Below are 9218 nucleotides of genomic sequence, written 5' to 3' on the forward strand. Positions count from 1 at the left end.
TTTCTGTGGGCACAGGTCCCCCGGGCTGGAGGGGAGCGTGGGGGGCAGGAGAGAAGAGCCCAAGGCTCCTGCCAGCTCGAGGCCTCGAGTGAAGCATTCTGAGGCCTGGGCTGGGACGGGGGAGTCCACTATTAGCAGCGAACCCAGGGGCCCAGGGAAGAGAGTGGGTGGTGAGAGGGACTCATGCTAGGTCAGAGATTTCAACCCCGATGTTTCTAAGGCCAGAAAAGGAAACAGAAATGCGGTAGCTGCCAGGTGTGAGGCAACAGGGCGTGGTGGGGACTCCAGCAAAGCGGGGGACACATGCCTGCCTGAAGCTGGCAGCTGTGTCTCAGCTGCACCTGGTTATTGCCAGGCAGGAATGTGAGCTCAGTGGCACCGGTTTTTGAGAGAAGCTAGAAATGGGGTTTTTTTTTGGTGAAATCTACCAGTTTTAATATTATCTCAAAATCTCTAAATGCCACGTGAGCCAAGGAACTTATGCCTTTTGCCCAACTGAGCTGGCAGAAAGCTCGGTGGTAGCCTCTGGGCTGGACATCTTAAACCCTGTAGAAGACAGATGTCTCAGAGTTCCGTCAGTTTCTCCCCTTTGTGACCTCGCCCACCTGACCCTGAACTCTAGGCCAGAAGACAGGCCAGCCGCCCGCTGTACCCTCCCGCTGCCTGCAGCAACAGAGTCCAGGCTGCCCGCTTCGAAAGGCCCCTGAGCAGGGGAGCCCTGGAGAGGAGCCCCACCAGCTCTGCCTCTCCTCCTGCCCACACCCCACACACCTGGCAGGAAACTGAGCACCCCGAGGCCCTCGTTCCTCAGGGAGCTGCAGAGCCGGAAGGAGAGGGAGATCCTGTATGTGGTGACGAGGCCGTGGAGGCCGCACAAGACGCCACACTTCAGAGCCTCAGCCGAGGAGACGGAGCGGGGCAGCTGTCACTCCTCCGGCCCAGCCGTTTCAAGGTGCAGGGGGTGTCCTGGGGGTGCTGAAAGCCAGCAAGGGGCCCACCCCTCCACCCTAACTCCTGCCAAAGAGCTGCCCCCTGGAAGTCGCCCCATCTAAACCAGGAGTGGAGTTCCTGGGCACTTGTGTCGTGGTTCTCAACGCTGCGTTTTAGAATCCCCTGGAGAGGCGTCGTGTTGTTTTTTGATTTTTTTTTTTTAAATACCAGCACCCAGACACACACACACACGCACGCACACACACACACACACACAATCTGTTTTAACTGGTCTGGACTAGGACCCAGTTGCTGGTCTTCTTTTAATTCTCCCAGGTGAGTCTTACCTGCTGCCGGGGAGTAGTATCACAGTGCAGGGGGGTTTGCATCTGCTTTGGAACTGGGCGTGTCTGGGTGCAAATCCCAGCTCTGCCCCTAGCTGGCTGGGTGGCCTTGGGCAAGTCACTTGACCCTCTGAGTTTGACTTCTCTGGTCCATGAAGCTGGGCTGCAGAATCGGGGTGAGGATTAAGCAGCGATGTGAGAAAAGTGCCCGGACGTGCTGAGTGCAAGGACAGTCAGTTTTCCTTCCACCTGTCTTCAAGACCCGGGCCTGCTCCTCAGCAGCTCTGTTCTTTGGTCATTCAGCGCCCATGGACTGCCGGTCCCCACTGTGACGGGGGGAGGCTGGGCCCCACGCTAGAGTCTAGGGCTCCGGGGCTCTCGTCTCCCACACATCGAGTTGTACTCTCAGCATCAGCTCTGGGCCCCAGCTCTCGCCATCCCCGGGCGTGCAGCTGAGTACTGGTCAGTAGCCCTTTTCCTGTGGGAGCAGGGCGATAACAGGGCCACCACTGGCCCACATCAGGAGCCCCGGCTTCCCAGCACCCCCCAACAGCCACCCCTCTGTGCCTCGGTTTCCACCTGCCCAACGAGAGAGGACAACTTCGAGATCGCTTGGCGGTTGTCCAGCTGCAGGGCCCCAGGATTCCAGCTCAGCCTTTCCCAAAGCGAACACTCCAAACTCTGGACAATGCTTATCGAGGCAGAATAAAACTCCTTTCTTTATGGTGGGACCTTGTAGAGCTTTTACCGTGCCAGTGCGTACTGCTTTGACCCCAGAGTGCCTTGGGTTTTTTGGAACTACCTCATGTGCAACATATTTGGCAGAATGCTGTTTGTGCTGTGCCCGAGTGTCCCCTGCCTTTGGACCTCCCTCTCCCCGCCAACCTCAGAAGGCCCTGGTCATCAAGAGGGACCCTCGCAGCCCCTCCCCCCGTGTCCCCCCATCCCCTGCTCCTGTCTGCCCCCGAGACCCCTTCCTGCAGGCCCTAGCGTCCTGTGTGGACAAGACGTCCTGTTCTCCCTGCCTCTCTCCCAGCTCCAGGATCAGAGCGCCATGGCCAAAGAGAAGACGGTGGCCATCCCACGGGGCACAGTCTTGGCCTACTGGGTGCTGCAGCTGGTGAGGGAGGAGGACCGCTGGGGTACGTGGAGGCTGGAGGAGCAGGAACAGCTGGGACGCGACTCTCCCTCTGGGAGGGCTGGGAGGGGGACAGGGGCTGCGTCCAAGTGTGGGGCAGGAAGCGGGAGAGGGAGGCCGCTTCCTCGTTGGCCTGAGCAAGCAGCCAGCCAGGCAGACACTGAAAGGATGTGCCTTTCACAGAGGGCTGCCGAGGCCAGCGCTCAGGGAGGGCTTACAAGCCAGCCTATGCCCTGCTTGTCCGGGGGGGCCGGGGATGGGGGGATGTGACTGGAGGAAGGGTCGTGTTATCTAATTAGCACAGAGAATCACGTGGACCAGGGGTGGTCCTGCTCATCCGTGGCCCGGGGGCTCTTCTCTTTTCCCTGCCTTGTGCTCCCACGAAGCTGTGCTATACCTGCCTGAAGGAAAGCTCTGGAGAGACAGCAGCGGAGGTGAGTGACCCCTGCCAGAGCCCAGGAACCCAGCCAGAAATCACTCCTTCCCCGAAGAATGCCCTGACCCCATCATTGGGGTCCCTTCCCTCCCCATGCGGTCACCCCGTGTCACTTGGGCAGGGAGGGCCGTGTGCTCTCTCCCCAGTGGGAAGGAGATGAGCTGGAAAAACCAGGACCAGGCTGTGGGGAGAAGGATGGTGAGTGTAGGAGTCGCAGGCTGGCTCCAGCTCCAGTCTTGGTCTCCACACCCACACAACGGGGAGGCTGGGACTTTTCTTACCAGGTCGGGAGGATCAGTGATGAAGTCTGGACAGCATTCGGTACCTGGAAGGTTGGTTCTCAAGAGGCAGTTTGTACTGTTAACAAGACAGGAGTGGGAAGGCAGGGGCGCCTGACCACTGTGCCAGACCCACCCACCTCTGCCGTGGCGCTTAGAGCCTGAGAAGCCCTGTCCTAGCCATCCCAGTGGGGCAACTGGCCGGAGGTGGGGCTCAGCCTGGGGGGTCTGAGGAGCAGACACACAGCAGGCCCTTGGGCAGAGAAGTGGCCTTCATTTGAGCTGAAGCATCAGCCCTGGGCAGGGTGAGTGAGGAGGGGAAGAAGGAGAGGAGGAGAGTGAGGTGGGTGAAAAGGGGAGAGGCGAGGATAAGCCCCGTGGGTGGTGCCTGCCATGTAGTAGGTGCTCAGAAAATGCTTACAGAAGCAAGGGGGGTGGGGAGGGAAGGAAGGAGGAAGGGAGAGGTGAGCCCATAAAGGTGTGCTCTGCCTGACACGGGAGCTTCCCCGGGCCAGGTCTGTGACCCCAGGACCTCCTGGTCAGGTTCAGGACACAGGGGCCTGACTGGCGCAGGGCAGGGAGCCCGGGGAAAGGCTCCGGCAGGCGCCGATGCCTCTCCCCATAGGCACGGCCTCTGGCTGGGCCCCAGGTGAGGAGCCTGACTTCCAGGGCCTGCAGAGGCAGGCTAGGGCCCAGTTGCAGGACCTGGCCACGCTGCCCCCAGAGCTGCGGGACCCGCTGCTGGGCGCCCTCCAAGAGCTGCTCCAGGACCCTTGGGCACTGCAGGAGCTCGAGGACACAGTAAGGGGCTCAACGGCCAGACCCGGGCTGGTGGCTGGCATCCAGGACAGAGAGGGATGGGCTAGGGGGATGAGGGGCAGGAACGGGACATGCTATGGCTCTTGGTAGCACACAACCTCGGAAGGCCCTGGGGTGACTGGGTGCTGCCCCGTACCAGCTGTCATATCAGAATCTCCCTGAGCGTTTGTTCCCTGAAGCCCAAGGAGGGACCTTGGTTCAGCATTGTTGGCAAGGAACCCAGGCTCAATCCAGCCTCACTGGCATCATGAGGGGCTGGGGACCCAGGGCATGGGGACGGGAGCTTGGGTGGTAGAGTACGTGGACAGAGGCGGACCCACAACTGCCTCTCTGCTCTTCCTCACCGCTCTCCTGCAGCTGGAACAGGCCCTGGACACTGGGGTGCTGGGACAGCTGGGTGGCCCTGGGGGCCTCCTCCTAAGCATCCTCCGGGACCCCTCAGGCAGCCTGTCACCCTCGAAAGGCAGGGCCATCCTCTGCATTCTTGGAGCGCTAGTAGGTAAGAGGACTCCCGTGGGCTGGGGTCGGGAAGAAGAGGGCCTGGGGAAAGATGCTGTTCATGGCTGGAGCCTCACGTTGGGGGTCAGGCTGGCCTGGTTCTCGTCCTGGCTCAGCCATGGGTAGCCCTGGGCAGGTCACACCGTGTCCTGCTTAATAACCACCTCGCAAAGCCACCGGGCCGGAAGACGAGCTAATACACCTGAACGCCTTTTGTAAGTGAAGCCCACCATCCACCCGTAACAGATTGTGTTTTAGGAAGACTGAGGGGGACGGGAGTAGTCTTACTGAAGACCGCGCAGCACTTCCAAGGCAGGCACAGTTCCCACCTTCTGGAATCTTCTGGGGAAAGATGGCCCCAGAGATACCTGGTGGGGCTTCTCCCCAGCTCAGGGCTCCTGTATCCCAGCCCTTCCTGCCGGGGCTGCCAGGCCCACGAGGAGTCACAGGTGCCACAGACCCTTGGTGGCCCTCACCCCCCCACCCCGTCTCTCCGCAGTGCTGAGTGACACCCAACACTGCCTGCCGGCCCAGTGCCTGGATAGAGGGGTCCTGCCTCAGCGGCTGGAGCTGGGGAGAACCTGGGGAGGGGGTGTGGGGAGGACGTCCAGGGAAACAGACCTGCGAGCGTGCGCTGGGCTCTGACCTCTGTGTACCCAGACCTGAGCAGCCTCTGCCAGGTGGGCTACACCCAGGTTTATTCACAGATGGCGTTGGACTCCTCCCTTGTGCCCGGCCCTCTGCTAGGGCCCGAGAACACGGGGGGAAGAGGCAGCCCTGTCCCTCACAGGCTGCTCAAGGGGATACTCCAACAGGTGATTACAGACAGCGCCTGATTTAGCTTGTGTAGGTGGCGGTGGGAGCTCAGGGGTGTTTCCCAGAGCGGGGGCCCCTCCACGCAGTTCATGGATTAACAGATGAAGGATAGGGGGTGGCTGTCCAGGCAGAACAGCGTATGCAAAGGCTGGGAGGCACTGGGAGTGTTGGAAACCACTGACTGCAGGCAACGCAGGGGAGAGCATTTTGGGGGGCACGTTACTTGGAACCACAGTTCTGCTGGGAGCAAGGCCCCAGGGCCGAGGCTTTGTTGTCAGGAGGGCGGGGGAACAGAGGCCCCAGGCTCCCACCCTCAGCGGAGGGGTGTTCCACTGCTCCCGGCCTTGGGAGACCTATCTGTTCACTCTGGGTGATTCCTTGCAGGTGGCGAGCATCTTAGAGGCAAACTTCAACCAGATGGAGGAAACAACCTTCTCCCTCCCACCGGCCGTGCTCTCGTCCCTGCAGAGTGAGGATGTGGCCCTCACCCGGAGCCTGGTGGAGGGCTGTGAGCTGGAGCCGCAGGGCCCGGCTGCCAACTCACCTGGGACCCTGGCATGGTGCCACAGCTGTCTGCGCTCTACGTGTCCCTCGCAGGGCTGCAGCTGCTGGCCGCCCCCGGCCCTGCAGCCCTCCGGGCTGATGCCTGAGAAGGGTGCCACATCCTCCCCCAGGGTCCCAGCCACCCTGCCTCCAGGGAGCTGTTGGCCTGGAGCCTCTGTGCAGGGCCGGGATGCAGCTGCCCCTCCAGCAGCCACAGGTGATTGGGGGGCTCCCCGGGACTGGCTCACACACCCTCTTCTCTCCTTCACAGGATGGCCCCCAGACTTTAGTTGCCTGTCCACATCTGGGGCGGGGGGCACCAGTTAGGCTAGGGTCCTACCTCGGATCAGGATTCTTCCTGGAGAGGCTGTAGAGGCTGGTTCCAGAACAGCCTGGCCTCCATTCACTGCTCCACCACTGACAGCTGGGTAGCTGGGCACGTGCGGCCTTCTCTGTGCTTCCTCCTCCTGTAAAATTACCCCCGTAAAGTGGGTGATAAGAACTCCTAGCTCACGGGATTGTAGCGAAGATTTTAAAAGTTGTACATAAAGTGCTCAGAACAGTGCCTGGCTGCCAGCTATTATTGCGCGATGTTGTTATTATTAATAATAGTATCACTGTTCTGGAAGAAGCTGCCAGACCTTTCTCCAGGTTAACAAAGGACTTGGCTTCCCTGGTGGCGCAGTGGTTGAGAATCTGCCTGCCAATGCAAGGGACACAGGTTCGAGCCCTGGTCTGGGAAGATCCCACGTGCCGCGGAGCAACTAGGCCCGTGAAACACAATTACTGAGCCTGCGTGTCTGGAGCCTGTGCTCCGCAACAAGAGAGGCAGCAATAGTGAGAGGCCTGCGCACCGCGATTGAAGAGTGGCCCCCCACTTGCCGCAACTAGAGAAAGCCCTCGCACAGAAACGAAGACCCAACACAGCCATAAATAAATAAATTAATTAATTAATTAATTTTTAAAAAAAGAGAGAGAGAAACAAAGGACTTGGACAATCTCCCCTTAATTTCAGCTCCCTGCAGCTCTCCTTCAGCCTCAGTTTTCCCATTTGTAAAATGAGAGTGACGGATCAAACTGCTCAGTTGTCACCCAGCTGCACAGTTCAGGGATTCCACTACAGACTGGGGTGCAGGCCAAGGGCTATGCATCTTTGTGTGAGCAGTGGGGGGTGTGGGCACGCACACGCGTGTGTAAGGGCGTGCACAGGGAGCAGGGGAAGCGCCTGAGCACGCATCACAGGCCAGAAGCGGCTCTCCCGCCTCCCAGCTCCCTGCTCCTCCTAGCAGAGCACACCCAGACAGAAACAGACCTCAGGAAGACAGCGCTCAGAGGCAGACAGATCAGCTGGTTTTGCCCACTCTCAGCAGGATCACTTTATATATTCTCTTCTACTGATAAAACCTGTCTAACAATCAAAACAATGGTCATTGTAAAAAAAAATAATAATAGGGGGCTTCCCTGGTGGCGCAGTGGTTGAGAGTCTGCCTGCCAATGCAGGGGACACGGGTTCGAGCCCTGGTCTGGGAAGGTCCCACATGCCGTGGAGCAACTAGGCCCGTGAGCCACAACTACTGAGCCTGCGCGTCTGGAGCCTGTGCTCCGCAACAAGAGAGGCCGTGATAGTGAGAGGCCCACGCACCGCGATGAAGAGTGGCCCCCACTTGCCGCAACTAGAGAAAGCCCTCACACAGAAACGAAGACCCAACACAGCCATAAATAAATAAATAAATAAAATTAAAAAAAAAAAAAAGACCACAGACTGGGGGGCTTAAAAACTAGACCTTTAAAAAAAAAAAAAAAAATAATAATAAAGTTTCAGAAAGGTATGTAAAACATTTTAATCTCCTTAATTCCATTCTCCGGAAATAACCAGTATTGACATTCTGATGTTTATCCTTTCAGTATTTTTTCCATGCATTCATATAAATTATCTTGCAGAAAAATTTGGTAACGTATGTATAGTTTCATAAACTTGCTTTTTAAAAATGTAATATATTATGTGTATGCCATCAAACATTCTCTGTAACATGAGAAGTGAGGTTTTGGGCAAGGGAATCTTTGCAGACCTTACACCAACCCCTGGAAAGCTCTATTCTGGAAATAATGCACCAACGTCACACTCTCACCAAATTTCAGCATCTTCAGTTCGGTCTGGAGAGTGCGGACACGGGCTCCTCCTTGTGGGGAGAGCAAGAACATAGATGCTTTCCACTCTTCATTGCCAGTTGTCCAGTCCATCACATTAATCAAGGCTTTCTTTTTGCATGTTGCTCTTATGGGCTCACAGAGGCCCATGTTTTAATAAGTTAATGAGCCACAAGTAATTTAAAAGGGATTAATGTTCAACTCACATGTCTTAAAGGGCATTAAATGAGTCCACACACATGGTCTGCAAGAAAATCCTCTTTCCTTTCCCAGCCCCTCACCTCCTGCAGCTGCCCCAGCCCCTCTGACCGCCCCTCCGCCTGCCTGACTTCTCCTTAACCCCTCCCATCCCCCTCTTCCTCTTCACGCACCCTCCCCTCCCTGAACTTCATTACACAAACTGGCCAATCTTCTCTCCCAGCAAGAATCTCTCCTTTTGTAGGGGCGGGAATGGACATCCAGTGGCAATGAAAGGCTTCTCTCTTGTGGTCTGGTGAACATAATAATAAATGTTCCATAACACATACATTTTTAAGTTCAACTTTCTTGAAAACTAGCTTCTGCCTGAAATTAGAGGTGGTCACAATTTGAACCAACAATCTAATTAAACCAAACTAGTTCTAGAAAGTGAGAGTTCTAGCAGCAGCAGCAGCATCAAAGATGGAGAAAAATAACGTAACAGAGAGCAAGGGCCCTGAAACCAGTAGATTTAGACTGAGCAGTGGCTCTAGCGGTAGCTGTGTAACCTTAGGCAAGTTTCTTAACCTCTCTGAATGTTTCCTCATCTATAAAACGGGGGTAACAATATCTCCCTATGTTTGTGCCCCTTGAATAGCATGCTTACATACAGTGGTTTCCTCCCTTTATAGGACCTCTAGAGAGCCCACTCATCGGCACTCACAGGATGATCCTTGTCTGAAATCTTTCAGCAGCTAAGTCAGGGGCTCCAGGAGCTGTTAGCTTGGGGCCAGCAGCAGAGCTGGGACAGGTGAGCTGCCCTGTGGCTGTAGGCGTCTGAGGAAGCCGTCTCTCTGTGCATAGGCGCCTCCTCTGCCTTTGACCGCCTGGAGCAGCTCTCCCTTCTCAGGACCTCCCCCAGGCACCTGGGGCACAGCCTGGAAGCCACTGTTGTCTTAGCAGCTATTCCAGGTCAGAGGTGGGACCACAGAGACTGACTTTTACAGATGGGGAGAATGGGGCCTAGGGAAGTCGTAAAGCCAGTGAGTGAGGGGCAGAAAGGGAGCAGAACCCGTACAGTGGAGACTCTC

This window comes from Eubalaena glacialis, chromosome 17, assembly GCF_028564815.1.
Source record: "Eubalaena glacialis isolate mEubGla1 chromosome 17, mEubGla1.1.hap2.+ XY, whole genome shotgun sequence".
Classification (NCBI taxonomy): Eukaryota; Metazoa; Chordata; class Mammalia; order Artiodactyla; family Balaenidae; genus Eubalaena; species Eubalaena glacialis.